The sequence below is a fragment of the Peromyscus leucopus genome, chromosome 6 (assembly GCF_004664715.2).
Source record: "Peromyscus leucopus breed LL Stock chromosome 6, UCI_PerLeu_2.1, whole genome shotgun sequence".
In the NCBI taxonomy this organism is placed as follows: domain Eukaryota; kingdom Metazoa; phylum Chordata; class Mammalia; order Rodentia; family Cricetidae; genus Peromyscus; species Peromyscus leucopus.
Genome location: NC_051068.1, coordinates 86,920,204 through 86,942,956, shown reverse-complemented (window position 1 = coordinate 86,942,956; position 22,753 = coordinate 86,920,204).

Genomic DNA, 22,753 nt, shown 5'->3' with positions numbered 1-22,753 from the left:
ATGTGTGTGCCTGTGTGTGTATGTGTGTGCGTGTATGTGTAAACAACAAACACCAAAACTAAAAGATTTGAGAAGGAGAAATTATTTTCTGTTATGAGCAAAAATAAATAACTTAAAACAAAAACATTCCATGGAAAAATATATGGAACAATGATTTCTCAGCAGTTTCAGTCATAGAAAATGCAGTGGTTCAATAATGGTAAAACTACAATTTTCACAGATGTCTACCTTGAGAGTGCATTATTTTAAAAAAAAACTTTATTGATTCTTTGGGAATTTCATATCATGCACCCCAATCCAGCTCACTTCCCAGTCCCTCCATATCTTCCCCTCACCTTTGTAGTATGCCCCACCAAGTCCCCCAAAATTAATTAAAAACAAAACAACCAAACACACACACACACACACACACACACACACACACCTCACTCCTCTCTTTATGCAGTCAAATAGGTTATAGATGGGTAAGATGTTACAGTGGCCAATCCTAGGTCCAGGATAAGTGTCTGTGTGGTACCTGAGTTGGTCAGTGTGTGTGTGTGTGGGGGGGCAACACTCCTCTGGGATATGGGACCAGATACCATGCTGCAGTGTCCAGCGAGGGAAAAGGTCAGCTATCTCAGGGGTAGTGAGGGGCAGAACCAGCTCAGCAAATGTACATTTCTTCAGAACCTCACCCCTGTGGAAACAAAGGAACATACAGAAAAAAAAGAGCCAGAGAAAAAACACAAGAAACATATATCCACAGAGACAGACACATTGACAAACTCAGAAATCCCATAAAAACACAAAATCAGAAACTATAATATATAAGCAAAAGGTCCTTAGGGTAAAAACAAAGATGAAAAATAAATAAACAAATAAAAAACCTGTGAAAACACCACTGGTTTGTTTTGTGTTGGCCATCTACTGCTGGAAACGGTGCTTGCATTCAAGAGTGGTTTATATAACCATGAAACTTTCGTGGGAAAAATTAATTTATCATTTGTGTGATGTTAACAATTGGAAATAGCTTCTGGGTTAGGGATGTAAGATGCGTACACTCCCTTTCTCAGCATCCATCAGGCCCCAAACTGTGCAGGTCCTGTGCATGCTGTTACAGTCTCTGTGAGTTCACATGCTCACATGGTCCTGCTGTGTTTAGATGACCATGTTTCCTTCATGTTCTCCATTTCCTCTGACTCTTAGAATTTTTCTGCCTCCTGCTGTACAGGGGTCCCTGAACTTTGAGGGATGGTGATTGTTGGAGATATCCAATTTAGGACAGAGTGTTAAGGTATTTCACTATCTGAACATTGTCCAGCAGTAGGTGAGTATTCATTCCCATATATTGCAGGAGGAAGCTCCTCTGGTGATGCCTGAGCAGTTTAATCTCTTTATATCACCTACTATTTTCATTATAGTAGCACTATTTTTTAATATTTTTAAGTGCACTAATGTCTATTGTCTTCGTATTGTATCCCTACTAGCTAGAATGGCCTTTGGGGTTACCTCCAGTGGATACTTTGTTTTAATTCTTATCCAAATCCGTAGATCATCTGCATAGAAAACTACCCAGAATTTCAAACTACTCATTTATATTTTCAGTGTTTATCACTAATTAATATTTTGTAGGTTTTTATTGACTTTAACCTCTGTGTAATATAACTATGCAGAGATCTCTCATCTTGTCTATAATAAACACTAAGAACAGTTGCAATAAAAGTTAATTTATAATATACCTGTAGCATGTTGATTTCATTATCAACCTTGTTTCTTTATCCTTCAAGCCATACCCTTACATGTTAATTTTAATTCTCCTCATTAATGAGACATGGTCTATTTCCCTCTACATAGTTTTGGATTGACCTTTATTGGTGTTGGTTGATTAATGACCATAGAATGACCATGTCCAGGCTTCAAAAAGCCTTATAAAATTTTATTTAATTGCTTCTACACCATAGAGCATTGGTAAATAAGTTTGCCTTGGGTAGGCAGTTGATAAATGAAGATCTGTATCTCCCTAGTTACTTCAGATGAGGTCATTCTATACCCACCATCAGTTGAATATCAGATATGATAGGACAACAGAGCATGGTATATAGCAGATCACACTATAAACAAGTGCCACCAATACTGAATTACAGAAATCATTTGCCAGTTCTATGAGATACATGATAATTATTTTAAGGCAATGACATTGATTTATTGAGTCAGAAGAAAAATCATACAACCGTAAACCATAAAATTCCATGCAATATAGTATTAATATGTGTTAGTTGAAGAGGCTGTAAGCTACACTTGGTTAAACTGGACCTTTTCCTTGAGCTAAGGATTTGTATCTCTGCCTAATATATTCCTAAGCTGAACAAAATAGTTCTTTAAAAATCAAATCTTGGGGCTGGAGAGATGACTCAGAGGATAAGATCACTGACTGCTCTTTCAAAGGTCCTGAGTTCAATTCCCAGCAACCACATGGTGGCTCACAACCATCTTTAATGAGATCTGATGCCCTCTTCTGGCCTGCATGCAGTATACATAATAAATAAATAAATCTTTAAAAAATCAAATCTAAAGCTGGGTGGTAGTGGTGTATGCCTTTAATCCCAGCACTTGGGAGGCAGAGCTAGACAGAACTCTGTGAGTTCTAGGCCAGCCTGGTCTACAGAGCAAGATCTAGGAGAGGCACCAAAACCATACAGGGAAACCCTGTCTCAAAATAAACCAAAATAATAATAATAATAATAATAATAATAATAATAATAATAATAATAAAATCCATCCTCTTTTCTCCATTTCCATTTCTCTTGTTAACAGTACAACTACCCTAGGCAATTAGTTACAACTTTCAATCAGAATTCACTTATTTTTATTCCCCATGCAAGGTCACTCTGTTTTCTTACCATATGGGAAGCTTGGAGTCCTTGCCTTCTTACTGACTTTTGTTTCAACAAAGCTAGTCAAGACCAACTCCTCTAGATATTAACAAGAAACTAATTGTTATATTTCTTAGTGCTTTACAATGTTAATATATTTTATTTAATAAGAGAACCGACTCCACAGACTTGTCTTCTGATCTTCATGTGTGCATCATGACATGCTCTCACTAATGATACTAAATAATTAAAAAAAAAAAAACTGTATCAGTCAAGGCTTTTGTATTTTACTTCAGAGTACAATGGCAGTTATAAACTCTTTGTTCTGTAACATTCCTCAACTAATACTATAGTAACCAAGGTTCTTTACCAGAAAGGTTACTCAAAGATCTTTAAAGATCTGTGTTCAAGTAACTTTTAAACTCTTACCCTGGAATAAATTCCAGATAGATCCCACATGTCACTACATGCTGCTACTGGAAGAATTTCTATAGACAGAAAATCCTATTTTATGAATACTATATTCATCTGTTAAAATGAAGAAAATCATCATCCTCTTCTGGATAAGAGTCGAGTGTAATCAATGTGACATACAGTGACTTTCTGGGTTTCTCCAGAAATCACGCCAGTTCATTGGCCTCTGGTAGCAAAAAGTTGAGCATTCAGGAAGGAAAATATACAGATGGCCATGATGAAAGGAGGCAATGGTTTAAGTGCAAATATATACTTGTTCTCATGGGTATTCTGGATATGAATTTTTTAAAATTAATCACTATGTTGATCAAAGAAAGACTCTGACTGACAGCTGCAAAGCAAAGCGCCTGTTATGTTGTCTAGGGTTCCTTCTGCCTCACATTGCTTCTGGTAATATGCTTACACTGCATCATATAATCTTATCTTGTGTCTATGCTCAGAGACCTTTATAGGAAATTGCCATTTGTTCTGAAAACCTTGCTCTGTCAAAATCCCAGAAGTCACCAATCAGAGATACACAGGAATTGCACTAAACAAAGGCAAGTTTTCCTATGTAGGTAAAGCAAAGCTGAGAATGGACAGGAGGAATTGAACCACGGGGATGTGGAGGTGACTGGGGAATTTTAAACAAGAAAAATCATAATACCAAATGATTGCTTTTTCCCTACCCTAAGGCTAACCTCCACTTCTGCTTAGTTCAGGTTATAGCAAATTATATTACAGGAAGTCTAATACTGTTGGAAATCAAGCAAGTTACTTCCTTTCTTCACATAAGTGAAGTAGTTTTTAAAATTCTTCTCATTCAGTAAGCTCATAAGTAACTTGGCAACTGAAAACTTTTGGTATCAATTTATACATGTGCTCACAGTAGAGACACTGTAATCTCTGGTTTATAACATTACTCCAAGTTGATAATATTTTACATGCTCCAGAAATGAGTTTGGATGGAAAAATTACATTTTAAAGTCATCTTTATTTTGTTAAATGATAAAACTTATTTCTACCTTACCTGAAGAATTCATTGTGATATGCAGCTGGTTGCTTTTCATCATAATAGTCACTAATTGTGATTCTTTGTAGAGATCATACAATGAGATAATGATTTGCATATGACCAGAGAAGTCTTTATATTTAAACATATATTCTCAAGACACTGACTGCTAGTAGTAGTCATTGTCAACAGGACTATGTGTGTAAGCAGATTTTTCTGTCCCACCAGCAAGCTCCCAAATAACCACATGGAGACTTATTATTAATTATGAAAGCTCATCCAATAGCTTAGGCTTGTTTCTAACTAACTCTTATAACATAAATTAACCCATTTCTATTAATGTACGTGCTGCCACATGGCTCACGGCCTCATTTCCTATATGTCATGCTTCCTCTACATTTGGCTGGTGACTTTGCCTTCTTCTTCCCAGTGTTCTCTCTGCTCCTCAAATTCTGCCTAGGTTTTTGATTTTAGATTTTTATTAAACCAATCACAATGACATATCTTCACAGATTGTAAAGGAATATTCCACGTTTCCCTGTTTTTGTCTAAATAAAAAAGAAAGTTTTTAACTCTACAATAGTAAAACTACATAAAGTAAGAACAATTATCAGGTGTTGTCTAAGTAGAAAGGAAAAGTATTAACTTTAACAAATAAAACTATATATGGGTAGTGGTAGTACATGCCTTTAATCCCAGCATTTGGGAGACAGAGCCAGGCAGATCTCTGTGAGTTCGAGGCCAGCCTGGTCTACAGAGCAAGATCCAGGGCAGCCTCCAAAGCTACACAGAGAAACCCTGTCTCAAAAAAACAAAACCAAACAAACAAACAAACCAAACAAAGGAAATTATATAAAATAAGAACAATTATCAAGTAAGAATTAGAGTTACAATTTCCAGTCTATTTATATTTTGGAAATTTAGAGAAAATATATATTTTTATATATTTTCTTTTGATGAGAAAATTCTTTTGATGATGAAAATATATAAAATTATATATTTTCTTTTGATGAGTCCAAATCTTGTACTTAATTTATCTTTTAACATAACTAAGGAAAACTATAACTATCTCATCTTCAACACTATCAGGGATCTGAGAAGAACATAATTGTAACTAGAGTTTTCCTGCCTTGCCCACAGTCAGGACAAATCTCTGTCACCTGCCAGTCCCAAAGCAATTCAGACCCAACCAAGTAAACACAGAGACTTATATTGCTTACAAACTGTATGGCCATGGCAGGCTTCTTGCTAACTGTTCTCATAGCTTAAATTAATCCATTTCCACATATCTATACCTTGCCACATGGCTCGTGGCTTACTGGCATCTTCACATGCTGCTTGTCATTGCGGCGGCTGGCAGTGACTCCCTCTGCCTTCCTGTTTTCTCATTTCTCCTCTCTGTTAGTCCTGCCTATACTTCCTGCCTGGCCACTGGCCAATCAGTGTTTTATGTATTGACCAATCAGAACAATTTGACATACAGACCATCCCACAGCACATAATATTACCTGAGTAAACAGGAAGTATAGTACAAGCCACTTCTAAACCTATATAAATAACAGACATCTGGATGCCTAGACTCAGCCCACCTTTTGGAATGTTGACATTTCGTTGTCAAGACTGCTTTCTGTTGTCTGTGGGTGCTGGCATCTTTGGGGGACCCTGAGAAAACTAGGATAATGGTCAAGTTCTGGCTAGAATAGTCTGTGAGGCTGGACCATCTCAGCTAGCAGCCTTAAAGCTGTTCTGGAGACAGAACTCTGAGGAAATTGCAACAGAGGCATCTGAGAGTTACATCACCTGGGCCACCTGTTTTTATTGGTGTCTGTTCTCCTTGCTCTGAAAAAAACATAAACTTTCAAAGGTAGTATACATGTCTTCATTAACACAAGTATGGGCTGTGCATTGTACACAAGCCAGCCAAAGATATTTTTATGTTTTTTTATATTTTTTATGGTTTTATGTTAGAGCAGGTAAAAATATGTCATCTGTCTTGTAGTTATTGTAGGTTTGTTTTTGTCTGTAACCAGGATTTTCAGAGGTTCTTTCATGATCAGATCTGATCTCTATCAACTTTGAATAAATCCATAGTCTTTCATTTTCAAAAGCATAGCCTCTACCCAATGTAAAATGATTTTTGACTTACATTTTGAAGTTAAGACATTTTAAAAGTATATAGGTTCATTTAATTGAGCAGTTTCCATAGTCCATTGTCTCTCAGCAGATGTTTTTTCATCAGCAATCAAAAAATTTATACTGTGTATTTCCCATATTTCCCATCTCTACATGACTTTTTTTATTTGTAAATGATTTACTTTTCTCTATGACTGTCTATACCCATTTTCCTTTTTCTTCTTAAGCCTATGCACATTTTAAGCACCCTGTAATCTGTTTAGTTTTTTTTTTTTTGTTTGAATCTGCTTTACTATGATCTATTACCTTTTCTGTCTGCATGAACAAAATCTTAAATCACTGTGTGGCTTATCATGGTGTACTGGTGGCTCAAGTCTACAGGCAGTGGCTGAGAGATATGTCTCTGTACTATGGCCCACGTGAGAGAATGAAGAACTAGGAAGTGGCATTTGACTTCATTTTTGTGTGTTTGGAACCTTTTTTTTTTTAAAGCTTTGCCACATCCTATGTAGAAATATGTTCCTGGATGTTGGGCACCATTTTTGTTTGTTTGTTTGTTTCATTTTTCTTTATTAAGAAATTTTCTACTCACTCTACATACTACCCACAGTTCCCACCTCCTCCCTCTTGCCACCTCCCCAGCCCTCCCTCCCAAGCCACCCCACATCTCCACATCCCCCAAATCAAGGTCTCCCATGGGAAGTCAGCAGAGCCCAGCACACTGAGTGTAGGCAGGTCCAAGCCCCTCCCAACTGCACCAACACTGGGAAAGGTGTCGCACCACAGGCACCAGGTTCCCAAAAGGCTGCCCATGCACCAGGAATGGATCCCACACCTTCTGCCTGTGTGCCTCCCAAACAGTTTGAGCTAAACAACCATCTTCTGTATCTAGAGGGGCTGTTCCAGTCCCATGGGGGCTCCACAGCCACTAGTCTATAGTTCACCGGCTTCCACTTGTGTGATTGGTCATTTTTGCACGTCTTCCCATCATGGTCTTTGTGTCCCTTGCCTGCAGAATCTCTCCTCTTTCTCATCAATTGGATTCCCAGAGCTCAACCTAGTGCCTGGCTGTGGATCTCTACATCTGCCTCCATCAGTCACTGGACAAAGGTCCTATGATGATGGTTAGGGTATTCATTAGACTGTTCACCAGAGTAGACCAGTCCAGGCAGTTGGGTACCACTTATAAGCAGATGTTTCTGTCCTGCCATCAAGCTCCCAAATAACCACATGGAGACTTATTATTAATTATGAAACCTTGACCAAATAGCTTAGGCTTGTTTCTAACTAGTTATTATGACTTAAATTAACTAATTTCTATTAATCTGTCTTCTGCCATATGGCTCATGACTTGTTACCTCATTTCCTATATTTCATGCTTTCTCTCAGTCTGGTGACTATGCCTTCTTCTTCCCAGCATTCTCTCTGCTCTGAAAATCCCACCTAGCTATTGGCCCTTTAGTTTTTTATTAAGCCAATCACAGTTATATATTTTCACACAGTGCAAAGGAATATTCTACAGATTATGAGACAGAAAGTTTTCTAATACTCTGTTTTTGAAGCAAGTTTTTTTTTTTTTTTTTTTTTTTTTACTTTACATTTTATTTCCAAATGGAGAATGTATCTTCCTGGATAAAATTTTTATGATCATAAATGATAGTTTTAATTATTATCAGCTCCTTGCTAGTCTTATAAATAAATTGTTCTCAGATGCACAGGTCAAGCTGACACAATCCCAGACCAGCTCTTAAGGTCTAAACTTCAATCAATGATGAATCCACACAAAAATAGTTCTGTTCTCATTTTCTTATGCTGTCAGGATGGGACAGTTTTGAAATCCCCATGCTAATGTCAACTCTCAAAACATGTGAGATCCTGTGTGGCACCACTGCAATTTCTATTTCTATCTTGCAAAACAAACACAATTTCTAAAGTGCTCTACATAAATTGCCTGTATGCTATTTGCCATCTCCAAACATATGTTCCAGGGATAACAACTTTAGTATTGCTAAATTGTTCACAATTCCAGCTTGTCCAATAGTCAATGGATAATGAATGAGAACAATCATGAGAATACACTTTTGTTTTGGCTTTTTTTTTAATGTGTAGTGGTTATTCTTTATTGTCAACTGGATTATACTAAGAAGCTCTGAGATTCAGATTCATAAATTATGCTTCTGGGTATGTCTGTAAGGACTGACTAAGGGTAAAGGAATCTGGCTCAAGGATGCAGAACACTATCCCATTAGCTGTAGGTGTAGACAGAATCAAAAGAAAAGGCTGAGTAGCTGAATTTTTCTCTCATTGCTTCCTGGCTATCATGAAGTGTCATGTTTTTCCCATTATGAGGTACTTGTAAAATAGCACATCTCTCCTTATAGTTTACCTCAGATATTTTTAAATATAATGAAAATCTCATAGACTACTATTTAGTTATTTAAATTCAGATCTTCCTGTTTGTAAAATTCCATTCAAGGTTTTAAGCTGAAATTTATTTCTCAAAATTTACTGTCAATTTTTAAAGCTAACTGCAAAACACACTATTCTAAAAAAAAAAAAAAATGGTTTCTAATTTTCCCCTTTTTTCTGTAAATTTTAGCATCTCTTTTTGTGTATCTTGATTATCCATCTTAAAAACTGTGATGGTTAGAATTTGAATTTATGTATTCTATGTATTAGCTTCATGGACTAAACACAAAAGAAAGGAGAGGAAATCTAAATGAGAACCAGCATTTATCTTTTGTTTCATGTTGGCAGACAGTGTGAGCAGCTGTCTCAAGCCCCTGACACAATGGCCATAATCACAAATCAAAACAAGCCCTTCCTTAAGCTCTCTTTCATCAGATATTTTGCCACTATAATGAGTAAAATAATTGATGCACAAACTTATGATGACTCTACTTATGATGATTAACTTATTCTTAAACACTCCAAATACTGTCTATCACAAAAATCATCTGTTAATTTTTTAACAGCTTTCTCTTGCTATTACCAGCCAGTAGCTTTGACTCCTCTCAATGTTTATAATAAACATCTTTACTTTTTATTTTTTATTATGGCTTTTATTAAGTATTTCAATTCACTTTACATAACAATCAAATATCCCCATCTTCCCTCTGCTACCCCTCCAACCTCCCCCTCCCAACTCATCCCCCATTCCCTTCTACAAGAAGGTAAGACCTCCCATGGGTACATGAGGTACATTTAGTAGAGGCAGGTCCAAGCCCCTCCCTCTGCCTCGAGGCTGTGTGAGGTGTGCCATCATAGGTAGTGGGTTCCAAAAAGCCTGTTCACTCACCAGGGATGGATTCTGATCCTGCTGCCATGGGGCCCCTTAAGCAGATCAAGTTACACAACTGTTTCGCTATGCAGAAGGCCTAGTCCAGTCCCATGCTGGCTCCACAGCTATGGATCTAAATTTCATGGTGAGCAATGGAGGGTAGGGGATGGTGGATGAGAACATAAGGGTACCAGATGGTTGAGCTGGAACATGGATGGAGTGGGAGAGCAATGAAAGAGATACCATGATAGAGAAAGGCATCATGGGAATAGGGAGAAACTGGGTGCTATGGAAGTGCCCAGAATCCCCAAGGATGACCCCAGCTTAGACTACTACCAATAGTGGAGAGGGTTCCTGAACTGGCTTAGCACAGTAATCAGATAAACACCCTCACTGTCTTCATACAGCCTTTCTCCAGTAACTGATGGAAGCAGATGCAGAGATCCACAGCCAAACACCAGGCCGAGCTCTAAGAGTCCAGTCCAAGAACGTAAAGAGGGATTCTATGAGCAAGGGCATCAAGATCATGATGGAGAAACCTACAGAGACAACCAAATAAACATCTTTATTATTTACTCATGTGTCAAAAAAAACAACTCAACTTCTTCTATCTAATAACTGTTTCATTGAAAATGGAAACATGCTTAACAAAGAAGCCATGTAACACTTTTAGAACGCTTATGTTCAGCTAATTAGAATTTTAATTAATGTGTGGGGTTTTATTTGGTGTTGCTTTTTTAATTTTATTTTTTAATTTTATAATTTAATTTAATTTTGCATATCAGCCACAGATCCCCCTGTCCTCCCTCCTCCCACCCCCCACCCTCTCCCCAGCCCACTCCCCATTCCCATCTCCTCCAGTGCAAGGACTCCCCTGGGGATTCAACTCAACCTGGTAGATTCGGTATAGGCAGGTCCAGTCCCTCCTCCCAGGCTGAGCAAAGTGTCCCTGCATAGGCCCCAGGTTCCACACAGCCAGCTCATGCACTAAGGACAGGACCTGGTCCCACTGCCTGGGTGCCTCCCAAACAGTTTAAGCTAAACAAAGTGCTAGAGAGGTCCCCAGAAATCTACAAAGATACCTCCACAATAGACTACTGGCAATGGTCGAGAGACAGCCCAAACTGACCTACTCTGGTGATAGGATGGCCAAACACCCTAATTGTCATGCTAGAAATCTCATCCAATGACTGATGGAAGTGGATGCAGAGATCCATGGCCAGGCCCCAGGTGGAGCTCCAGGAGTCCAACTGGCAAGAAAGAGAGGGGTTTGTATGAGTGAGAATTGTTGAGACCAAGATTGGAAAAAGCACAGGGACAATTAGTCAAACTAGTGGAAACACATGAACTATGAACCAATAGTGGAGGAGCCCCCAATTTGTGGTTTTTAATTTCTTTTCTTTCTATTTTTCTGCATGAATCTCAAAGTTCCTGATATATTAGTTACTGATACAACCACCTAATCAAACTAAGAAATATTTCTTTGCCTGTCCCTTTTTTAAGAAACAACAGTGATCCAAAACTATGCATGCAAAAATGGCCTGTTGAATTGAACTGACAGAATTTGAACTAGTTTGGATAATATATGAATATTTTAGTAAGGAAGAGGGAAAAGTCTCATAAGATAACCCCAAAAATTCTCCATGTATTAATCATTAAAATGTATACCTAGTGTATACATAGTATACATTCTTTACAGTATTGAAATAAAATGAGAACCAGACCAATATAATCACAAGCATACTCATTTTTTCTAAAATGTGGAAGATGTGGGATCACATGGCTATCACTAATGGCTCTCTCAGCAATGAACTGCAATAAACAAAACCATAAATATGGTAATCTCTCTCTCTCTCTCTCTCTCTCTCTCTCTCTCTCTCTCGCACTCTCTCGCTCTCTCTCTCACTCTCGCTCTCCCTCTCGCTCTCCCTCTCTGTCTCTCTCAGCCAGTCTGGTCTACAAAGTATTCCATGGCATAAAGACCACATATTCAGGGAAAATTTTTATAGAGACCCAATCCTAGAGGGAACTACAAGTAATTAATTACTATTGGGAAAGGAGAATTAGCCTCCTACAATGATGGGTCTCCTTGTTTGCACAATGCAGAGAAGTCAGTGAAACCATATACACAAAAACAGAAAAGAAGTGGATCAGCAAGTTACACTCATATATTTGTTCATAAGCACATATATATGTGTGTGTCTGTAGCAATAATATTAAAAGAAAAAGAGACTATCAATTTGAGAGGGTGGGTATGTGATGGGTTGAAGGCAGAAAGGATAGGGCATGTGATGTAATTATATTTCTATTAAAGCATATTTAAAATAAATAGTCGCAAACCACTTAAATTTATTAAAGAATCATATTCAAATTTATCACCAATAAATGTATGTACATAGGTATCATAATTTTTGCTCTGTGTGTCCTTTAATGTAAAAAAACCAAAGTCAAAGCAAATTATAACGTGGGGTTTAATCCAGTTCACTGTATTTGTACTTGTTCTGAATTAGCATCTAAAACTCTCCTTTTTAAGCATTAGCTGCACTACTTGTTCCATTACATCAAACCACATTTTTGTCTATAACACCCACATCCATAGTACGCTTTGATTTTCACTTATATTTGCATAGTTTGTTCTCTGATGTGCCTTTGCATAAAAAGCACAAGTCTTCAAATCAAGAAGAAATTAAATTCAGAAATAACATCTGTGACTACACATTTAAAAAGCTTTATTAAACATTTTAAAACATGCTTTATTTTAGCTGGAAAAATAAAACTGGGGAATTCAGACGACTTGCAAGAGTCTCTACATTGAATCAAAGCAAGGCCTTAATATTATATAATATATTGAGAAAATATATACAAGAGTACAATCTAAATCTATTTGTAAGAATGCTCTATTAATCCTATATTAGAAAGAATTTAGTTATACATAGTTTTATTTTAAAGTTAATAGTAAAATTTAACCATGTTTCAACACATCTTAAGTGTATAAGTCAGTTTTCGTGTTATTTTTAAATAAAAAAAAAAACAGTTTATAAATGAATCCATAAATCCAGAACTAGTTAATTTGTAAATATTTCATAAATTATTCCACACATTAAATGGTATGACATGTATGTACATAAAATGACTGACAAAACCAAAATCTATATACCTCTGTACTTATGTGGTTCCATACATGCAAGTTTACCTCCAGTCCCCATAGAAAATTACAGTACTGGATAGTCAATTTAAAGCAACTGACTTGTAGGAAAAGAACCTGTGATATTTGTTACTTTAAGAATCAGATTGTAGAAGACAAGCTGACCCAATCATGTATGTATATTTTCTTCTTTCTGGCACATACTTAAGGGTTAAATTTGAAAGCAAGCGTAGAGTTTCTCAAGTCAATGAAGGCATTTAGTTCATTAAGTAATTACACAGTCATGCTAATTCTATCATTTGGTTGACACTGTCCTTTCTCAGTTTCCACATCAGGGCATAAATATAGGAATTTCTACCATATGCAATCAGTGTTTGGGACACAGTAATTATTTCATAAATGCCATGAAGCCTAATTATGTATAACACAGCTAAGAAAAAATGATGACTCGTGATAAAATACCTCTTTATTCCAGAGTGCTCATAGTCACAAATTTTGGGGGCGTGTGTGCAGAACTGATAGAATTAATAGCTATTAAAGGGGAGATGAATATATTGACTTAAATGGATGGTCAGAGTAATTCAGCAATGTCCGTCTCACACTAAAGAGGACAAGAACTTGGTAGTTCTTTACTCAGTTCACAATGCTGGATGCTTCCACAGTCCAACCTGATGCTGAAAGACTGCATGAATTCTGAACAGCAATTGGTACTCAGTCAACATTGGAATCATGAAGAACCTGATTTTAATATTAGAAAATTAACCAGAAGTGGCAGCAGTAGAGTCGATGAGTTTGACAGTGTGAAGGTCACTCAAGCAAAAAGCAGAAAAAGTGGGCTCTTCATATCAATTAAGACAATTGAGACAATATCCCACAGGCAATTCTGATGTAGACAATACTTCACCAAGACACTCTTCTCAAATTATTCTAAGTTGGTCAAGGTGACAATTAAAAAAAATCACTACTCCAGTCCTTCACAACTTTACCCACAAACACATCACTCTAAACCACAGCTTGTCCTGAGAATTCTAAATTTATTTCATAATATAAAATATAGTGCAATATCCTATACCCTTCATTGCCAATAAGGCTTCACTTCTAGTGGTTTTTCTGGGCATCTCTGCAGGAAATACAGTCCTGCTACTTGTTGCTAGGCTTCAGTTACTTACGATGACTTTTCAGCAATGATATAAGTCTGGCGGCGCATACTACATTGCTAAGTTCTGCTTCCAGCTAGAGATGTAGCCTGCAACACTGCCACCTTGGATGACAGTTGTGTGCTGACCACAAGAAGGCATTTTTCATAGTTCAAGTGTTTCCACTAGTTTGGCCATTCCTCCCTAAGCTTTTTTCAATCTTGGTCTCAACAATTCTCGCTAATACAATCCCTCCTCTTTCTCGCTGATTGGACTCCTGGAGCTCCACCTGGGGCCTGACCGTGGATCTCTGCATCTGCTTCGATCAGTCATTGGTTGAGATTTCTAGCACTAGCATGACGGTTAGGGTGTTTGGCCATCCTATCACCAGAGTAGGTCAAGTTCGGGCTTTCTCTCAACCATTGTCATTAGTCTATTGTGGAGGTATCTTTGTGGATTTCTGTGGACCTCTATAGCACTTTGCTTCTTCCTATTCCCATGGGGTCTTCATTTATCATGGTCTCTTTTTCCTTGTTCTCCCTCTCTGTTCCTGATCCAGCTGGGATCTCCCACTCCCCTAAGCTCTCTTTCCAATAGCTGAGGAGCCCGTAACTGGATCGGGTCCTCTGGGTAAGTGAGACAGTTGATTAAGTTGAATGGTTTGGGAGGCCCCCAGGCAGTGGGATCAGAACCTGTCCTTAGTGCATGACCTGGCTGTTTGGAACCTGGGGCCTATGCAGAGACACTTTGCTCAACTTGAGAGGAGGGAACTGGACCTGCCTGCACTGAATCTATCACATTGAGCTGAATCCCCAGGGGAGTCCTTGTGCTGGAGGAGATGGGAATAGGAGGTGGGGTGGGGAAGGGCGGGGGGTGCGGGGGGAGGGAGGACAGGGAAATCCATGGCTGATTATGTAATATTAAATCAAATTATAAAAGAATGAAATAAAATAAAAAGAAGGCATTTTTCTAATGTCCTAATAGAGTACAGGAGCTGGTGCTGATCTCTTTAACAAGCATGGTACTTCTTTAGCCACAGAATGACTAGAACACACAGAGTCTTATCCAAAATAACACACAACAATACCCTATTCCTGCTCTTGGAAGAGTATTTGCTATTTTCCAAAATCCAATGAACCTGGTCTGAGTAGACTACATTTCTCTCAGCATTCTTATCTTCCAAGCTCACACTGAAATAGCCCATTAATCTCTGCTCCAAGTATTCAATGGATTTTGTTTTTGTTTTGTTTTTTGAAACAGTGTTTCTGTGTGCAGTTTTGGTGCCTGTCCTGGATCTTGCTCTGTATAGCATACTGGCCTTGAATGCACAGAAATCTACCTGGCTCTGCCTCCTGAGTGCTGGGATTAAAGGTGTGTGCTACCACTACCTGGCTCAATGGATTTTTTAGAGCAGCATATGAAATGTTTCCATGTTTCTCCCACAAAGTATTTTAAGGCATAAAGGCCACATATTGAGGTAAGAAGCCCACTCTTGGTACTGATTATGCACTCCTTTCATTTTTGATGCTGAAATAAAATATTAGTAAATCTCAGGATATAGTCCATTCCTGTGGAAGGAACATGAGACAGCTAGTCATATCACATCTATAGTTAATAGCAGAGATAAAAAGTTGCATACATGCTGACCAGCTTGTATGTTAATTGCAAGATTTTTCCACTATTTTACAGTTCAGGACCCCTGCCAATCACACAGAAGTGTTTTTTCCCATATTACTTAACGTAGTTAAAACAATTCTCCACAGACATGCCGACAGGCCAGCACAATGTAACGAGCCCCCAAGGATCCTTTCTTTCAAGGTAATCCTGAATTGCTACAAGTTGAAAATTAAGGATAACCATCACAGTTGTTTGATTGCTTTGCTTAATTTTTCTGTTTTTATATATAAATAAAGATTGGGCTTTTCAATGATCATATATAGCCAACATAAAGTAAGGATCATAGAAGAAGTGAGAGAGGGAGGAGGGCTATTTCTTAGCAGCATTTGTCTTATTTAGAGATATATCCTATAGTCTATGTTTTCTCCATTTGGATCTCTTTTCATACAAGAAGGTAGACAACATTAGATAAATCAATGTTAAATCTTGATTAAGTCCATCCAGAATCTATTTACCGAGAAATGAACAACTATACAAATTAAGGTGTTATATTACTAATGCACAGAGAGTCAGTAGGATTGCCAATATTAGGAATCTTTATTTCTTAAGGAATTATACTATAATGCTTCCAGTAATTTTCATCCTTGGAAAAATCATAGAATGCATATATTGTTATTGTCGTAAGATACTAGAGGACTAGGGGTGCCTATAGAAGTAGAGATTTATTCAGATTGGAAATACCTGCAGCTGCCATGAATGCTTTGCAGTGCACAATGCTCCCAGCTCCTTAGAAGAACTAGAAATAATATGATCAGCCATGATCCACCCTGCTTAGAGCATTGTTTTAAACTAAGCTAAATGTTTCCAACTTGGTAAAAAATATATCTATTACTCAAAGAAGTTTGAAACTGCTGCTAGAATTAATGTGTAGATACCAAAAGTTTTTTTTTAAGTGAATGAAATGCAAAAATAAAAAAAAAATAGATATTCGGAGAAAGTTAGAACAGGCATATATACTTTGGAAATTATTTTTCTGGCTTTTAGGAGAAATTCATGCTTACTTCTGTATGGTCATAGGCATGCAGATGTTGGTTGTGTTTTTTCCACCATGTGTGTTCCAGAGAACAAACCCAGATATTCAGGGTTGGCTGGAAGTGCATTTACCATCCTCCTTGCCTTATATGTATATTTTTTCTTTTTTTGCACATGTGTAGTCTATTTATTTTGCTAAAGTTGTGTTCACCAAACAAGACATAAAGTAGAAATTTTAGAAAACACTGAACCAAATCAGGTATCATCGACTTGAAATCAACATTCAGATATTATTATCACATGTAGTTTCACAGCAGAGTGTTATTTTTTAAAAATGTGCTGTTTTAGGTTTTTTTTAATTATTGTTAAGGGATTTTCTATTCATTTTACATACCAACCATAGATTCTCCTGTCCTCTCTCCTCTAGCCCCCCAGCTTTCCCCCCAACCCACTCACCCCCATTCTCACCTCCTCCAAGCCAAGGTCTCCCAGCAGAGCCTGGTACATTCAGTTGAGGCAAGTCCAAGCCTTTCCTCCCCTCCACCAAAGCTGTGCAAAGTGTCTCACCATAGGAACTAGGCTCCAAAAAGCTGCCTCCAAGCCCCAATTCCACTGCCTGGGGCCCCCCAAACAGTTCAAGTCTCACCTATCCAGAGGTCTTAGTCCAGTACTATGGGGCCTCCTCAGCTATTGGTCCAGAGCTCACACATTTCCACTCGTTTGGCTAGTTGTCTCTGTACTTTTTCCAGTCATGGTCTCTATATCCCTTGCTCATAGAATCCCTCCTCTCTCTTGTTGATTGGACTCCTGGAGCTCTGCCTGCATCTGCTTCCATCGGTCACTGGATGAGGGTTCTATGATGACAGTTAGTGTATTCAGCCATCTGATCACCAGAGTAGGCTAGCTCAGTCACCCTCTCAACCATTGCCAGTAGTCTGTGGTGGAGTCATCCTTGTGGATTCCTGGGAACCTCTCTAGCACTCTGCTTCTCCCTATTCCCATGGTGTTTTCATTTATTATGGTATCTTTTTCCTTGCTCTCCCACTCTGTTCCCATTCCAGCTCAAACCTCCTGCTCCCCTAAGCTCTCATCTCCTGTCCCTTGCCCTCCATTTACCCTCCCTCATGCCCAGTTTGCTCATGTAGATCTCATCCATTTCTCCATTGCTGGGTGATGCATGCATCCTTCCTAAGGTCCTCCTTACTAGCCAGCTTCCCTGGAGCTGTGGGTTGCAGTCTGGTTATCCTTTGCTTTATATTTAGTATCCACTTATGAGTAAGTATATAGATATTTGTCCTTCTGAGTCGGAGTTACTTCACTCAGGATGATATTTTCTAGTTCCATCCATTTGCTCACAAACCTCATGATGTCATTGTTTTTTTTTCCTGCTGAGTAGTACTTCATTGTGTATATGTACCACATTATCTTTATTCATTCTTCAGTTGAGGAGCATCTAGGTTGTTTCCAGGTTCTGGCTATTACAAATAATGCTGCTATGAACAAAGATGAGCATGTGTCCTTGTGGTATGATTGAGCATTCCTTGGGTATATGCTCAAGGGTGATATACCTGGGTCTTGAGGAAGATTGATTCCGGATTTTCTGAGAAACCACCCTACTGATTTCCAAACTGACTTTACAAGTTTTCATTCCCACCAACAGTATTCCCCTTGTTCCATATCCTCTCCAACATAAGCTGTCTTCAGTTATCTTAGCCATTCTGACAGGTGTAAGATGGTATCACAGAATCATTATCTAATATTATCTACCTCCTTGTATGAAAGGAGATCCAAATGGAGAAAACTTAGACATATAGGATATATCTCTAAATAAGACAAATGCTGCTGAGAAATATCCCTCCTCCCTCTCTCACTTTTTCTATGATTCTTACTTTATTTATGAAATATACAGATTCGCTGCTTCAGATACACCTATTAATAGAAATTTTCTCCATTTTGTTTCAGGCCTCCAAGTCAGTGTTTTTCTATGACTCAACAATGAGTCATTTTCTGATTTTGCCTGAAAGCTATAGCCCACAATTACCTACTCATAATGACCTCAGAACTTTTTCTTCTTTTCAGTTAATGTTTCCAAATCTTGTAGATTGTCATAGATATCTAAGTGATTTAACATTACTACTTTCTAACATAATGACTATACATTCTTTATTATAACTATTAGACATTTTACTTTTCTCACTAACAATATCTGGTATTAAACAAAACAAAAAAAAAACAGACAAAAGTCAGTAATACAGAGATTGAAACAAATTAAAATAAATTTTATGCAAAAACCCCACCTTCACCTTTTTGTAAGCAGCTTTTAGTGTTGTGGGATTCATGTGTTTTCTCTTTAGTGTCCCCCACAGGTTGGAGACAGAAACTCACTTCTAAGTGATATAGAAGAAACAACGGATGCCACTTCTGAGAACAGGTGACAAATGACAGAAACTATTCATTTATCTCCTATAAACTTCACATTGTCATCAAGAAAAGACAAGCAGTACATTTGAACGACATTAGAGCAGGTCTGAGAATCACCTGTGGCACAAACATCGTGGAGGTCCACTCTCACCTGCAGTTGAACTTTAAGATTACTACACTGTAGTTGAATATTTGTTTAACTACACAAAGATGTGTTGCATTTGTTTGACTCAAATTATAAATTATAAAGAAAAATTCCAGGTACAAATACACCCAACAGTGCCTGAATTTCCACATACGGCCTGAGAAAACTAAAAGAAAGAAAGAAAGAGAGAGAGAGAGAAGAGAGAGAGAGAGAGAGAGAGAGAGAGAGAGAGAAAGAAAGAAAGAAAGGAAGGAAGGAAGGAAGGAAGGAAGGAAGAAAAGAAAGAAAGAAAGAAAGAAAGAAAGAAAGAAAGAAAGGAAGAAAGGAAGGAAGGAAGAAAGATCAGATATGGCTCCTTTAAAAGGTGGTGCTGTACAGCAAAGCACTTGAACAGCTGATACACAAAGTAGAAACAGCAAGCTAAGTAAAAACACCTGCCACAGTGAGCACACCAACTTTTTAGAGTTCAGGCAGTTAAATGTTGTTAAACACAGCTCCCAGTTAAAAGCAGCTCTCAGGCAGGCCAGTGGGCTTAAGGCTTAGCTGTCATAGACCCAAGGAGGGGCTGGAGCCACCAAACAGAGGGCATAGAGACCACTTAGCAGTTTAAGGTTTGGCTCATGTCAGAAAACACTACAGGTACATGATAAAACAAGACCAGACCAAAAAAAAAAAAAAAAAAAAAAAAAAAAAAAAACTTTAAACAGGTTACAGTGTGCATATGTGATTAAGAAAGAAAAGAAAATGGGTACAGACTTTTTCCCCACAGGAAAAATTAAATGGTTTAAAAATAATTAAGTAAAGTATCTAAAGAAAATGTAAAGAAATATAAAAAGAATAAGCCACATAAAGATGGGAAATATACAAGGAGTCTGGATCTTGTATGATGGTAATTTTTTTTTAACTTTGAATTTTTTGAATGCCGATAAGAGAATTACAGCTGCTGAGAGGCATGAGATTGTAAAAGGAATTGCTGAATTGAATGAGCCCAGATACGTTAGGGATATCTTAACTTTAAAATAGAATTCAGAAAATGTGTTGCATTGGGGGAGAGGTTGTGCTTTTGTTTCCACAGGAAATGTAAGACTGTAGATTGCACAAAAGTTAATAGGGATCATAATAATTGATTGGGGGTCTTCCCAAAAAATCTTGGCTACAGATACAAAGAAATAAATCTAGAAAAATTACAAGACAGGTGACATATATGCTGATCCCTTGACATGGGAACAGCTCTGAAACTGGATGAGACATAATAAATCTTGTTGGTTACATAGTCCTCATGAGTTCTTATTACATGGCTTCCTTTCACATAGCATGGATAGAGATGTGGTTACACAGTCCAAATTTATTAAGTTGACAGATTTTTTTTTTTACTTGCTCAACCATAAAAAAAAAAATCATCTTTGACTGGCTTGTGTACAACACACAGACCATACTCATGTTAAAGCAGGTATGTATGTTACCTTTGAAAGTTTACATGTTTTCGGAGCAAGGGAACTAGACACCAATGAAAATTGGTAGCCCTGGTGATTCAGCCTTTGAGAATATTTCTGTTGCAGTTTCCTCAGAGTTCTGCATTCAGAATATCTTCAAGGCTGCTAGCTGCGATGGTCCAGGCTCACAGGACTTCAGACAAGCCTTGTACTTTTGCATTGCACAGAGACTGGATGACAAGTGTTACAGATAGTTTATACAGGACTTGGCCATTTTCTCAATTTTATCAGGGTACGCTGGGGATGCCATCACCCTATCATAGCAGGAAGCAGTCTAGAGAACACAACACCAACACTTCCAAGAGGTGGCATGGGTGATTTTTAGTCACTCAGTGGGTTATAGATGTTTATTATTATTTAGTTGGGGTATAGGAATATAGGATAAAAGACAACTATTATTCTCAAATATTTTACATTTGTATGGATTTTGTTATATTGATACAAATTTAAAGTTATTTTTTATACTGGACATATGTTTCTACTCTTGTTTAAGATATTGTACCTCTTCAGCTCATTTAAAAATTTAATGTATAAGTAAAAACTACAGATTAGTAATTAGTCCTATATAATAATCAAACTTGTAGTCATGTTAGATATGTTTTCAAACTTAAACAGGTATTTTTTAGATAGATATGTTATCTTCAGAAATGCTTCAGAGAACTACACAATATGGCATTTAAAATATCTAATAACCTAAGGCTTTTCATGACAGTGAGACATGCCTGCTCCTGGCAGCAACAGTTTACTTCAAAAAAAGGATGATGGGCATTGAAGAATTTCCATATGGAGTTTGTTTTCATGTGGCAATTTAGCAATTTTGGGAAGAAGCTATCCTTTCCCTGACTGCTGACAGTACACTGTCCAAACTGGGCATGTAGGATACAAAGGAAAGTGACTGCTGAACTTTTCTAGGACAAGGTTTTACAGTGCTTCAAAATTCCTTCTTCATAGAAAAGTCTGCCAGATATTCTGCAGGACACAAAGGATATCTGTCAGATATTCTAGACCTATAGGCTGAAGATAGATGCCCCAATGCTGCAAAGAAACTTTGGGTGACTGTCCAGGCTGCCAGCTGTTTCAGTCATTTCAATAGTTTTGGAAGTGGCTTGTACTATACTTCCTGTTATCTTAGGTAATATTATATGCTTCTCATGTCTCTGATGGAGTTGAAGATGAGAGAGTTATAGTTACAGTTTTCCTTGCTGCCAAATTATATAAAAAAAACAACACTCATGAAAGAGGTATACAGTTTATAAGGTTGAGAGATATAAAAGCTTAAATTGTTTATGTAAGAAAATGTTTCGAGGTTGGTAATACAAGTTAGGATAGAAAGTAAATTAAGTACACAAATTTGGATTCACCAGGATAGGATCAATAATAAATATTTTTTTTCTGAATTTGCCAAATGCAAGTGGATACTGTAAATGTAATTCTTACTTGATAATTGTTCTTATTGTATATAGTCTTACTATGTTAAAGCAAAAACCTTTCTTTTTATTTAGACAAAAAGGATGAAATATTGCAGAATATTTATTTAACTGTGCAAAGATGTGTTGCATTTCTTTATGTGGCAGAATACTTGTTTAAGTATATAAGAATGTATTGCATTTGTTTAGTTGTCTAAATGTGTGTTGCTGTTTCACCTCTCCTGCTTAAGGCACCTGATTGTTATAATAAAAAGCTTAATGGCCAACAGTGAGGGAGAAGGTGTAGATAGGAACTCAGGACAGGGAGAATAAGTAGGAGGAGGAATTAAGCTTGAGGATTGAAGGGAAGGGGAAGGAACAGAAGAGATGCCAGGAGACATCAGTGGTCAGCCAGCCAGAAATAGAGGAAGCTGGAAAGTTGGACATATAGAATGAATTAAAGGTAAATACCCCAAGGCAATATGTAGATGAATGAAAAGCATACTAAGTTAAAAGAGCTAGTGTGACAACCTAAGCTAAGGCTGAGAATTCGTAATTAACAATAAGTCTTTGTGTTGTTATTTGGGAGCAGGTTGGCGGCCCAAAGAAAAATTCTAATTACACT